We start from the raw sequence: 1,587 nt of genomic DNA on the forward strand, positions 1-1,587 counted from the left end.
TTCCTCTTTTCCTTTCTCCCCTCCTCCCTCTCCCAACCCGTTCTTTCTTTTATTTTTTTAAAATTTTATAATTTTTTATTAAAAATGATGATTTTAATACGAAAAAAAAAAACGTTAAGGGTGATTCTAAATCGAAAATTATGATAGAGACGGTTTCGATTATGACCCTCAACGTTAGGGACCAAAACAATACTTATCCCTAAACACTTTTTAATTTTGATATTGAATTCATAGTAATATTTTTTAATAATGTATGAAATTTGGTGTGTTTTTTTTATATGGAGATCACAAATCTAACTTTTTAATTTGTGAAGTTTAACTTTTTTGAAATTTTTGAAACACAAAATCAACCCTCCGATTTGTGAACTTTAACAAATCTTTTTTTTTTTTTTTTTTTGGTGTCTAAGGATAAGAAGAAACAAAGAAAAAACACTAAACACTAGAGACGTAGTCCCGTTGCAACAACACTGTTAAATCTTCCCAAGGCTCATTCCATTCCAATTGCTGTATGCCATTAGATGCTGTATATTTAGCCAAAGCATCAGCAACTTGGTTGGCATCTCTTTGAATTAGATTGACTTCTGCTTTCTAATTCCAGACCTCTTTGATTTTAGTCACCAAATCATTATCATAACTTTGCACTTGGTTGTTTCTATCATTAACAAGGATAAAAGCATCTAAACAATCGGTCTCGCAAGTAACCTCTCTAAACCCAGCTTCCCATGCTAGAATTAGCCCTCTCCAAATTGCAAAAAGCTCGCTTCGAAGAATAGTAGCACGTGGTAAAGAACCATTACAACCACGCAACCAAGAGCCATTATAATCACACAATACACACCCAAAACCAACAGATTCACCAAATATAAAACCGACTTTTCGATTTGTGAACTACTTACACAAAATCGATTCTCCGATTTGTGAACTTACACAAATCTGATCCTCCTATTGATGAACTTTAATTTTTTTTAAAATTTTTAAAATATAAATAAGACTCTCTGATTTGTGATTACATCTATATTAAATTAAAACATACCACTTCTACCTAACCGAAAAAAAATACAACAATAATTCTATATACAGAAATCAACCATTCATAAATCAAATGACAAAAATTTTTAAAATTACTCTCACAAAATAAAAATAACACCTATTATTTTCTTATACAAAATGTAAAAAAAGTTTCAGTGTTATACATAATAATTTAGAGATTAAACTTTGAATTTGAATATTTATTGTTTAATAATATTTAACATTATTTATCGCATACTTAGAATATTTAATGAAAATTAATTAATTTTATTGATAAAGTAAACACAATAAAATATTCTTTTAATAACAATAAATTATAGTCTAAAAATTATTTTTTTTGGGCCCAATACAACAAAAATATATTTATAATTAATGTTTCACTAGAATAAATGTATTTAATTGAAAAAAATAAAATCTGAACTTTTATACATTTATCTATCAAATTTGAACAAAAAAATAATAACAAAAAATAGATATCACTCTTAAATCCATGCCACATTAACTTCCTGGTGTGTAGAAAAAGTTTTATTTCTACACCATATAACCCACCATATAGTC

Source organism: Arachis ipaensis, chromosome B02 (genome assembly GCF_000816755.2).
Source record: "Arachis ipaensis cultivar K30076 chromosome B02, Araip1.1, whole genome shotgun sequence".
NCBI lineage: Eukaryota > Viridiplantae > Streptophyta > Magnoliopsida > Fabales > Fabaceae > Arachis > Arachis ipaensis.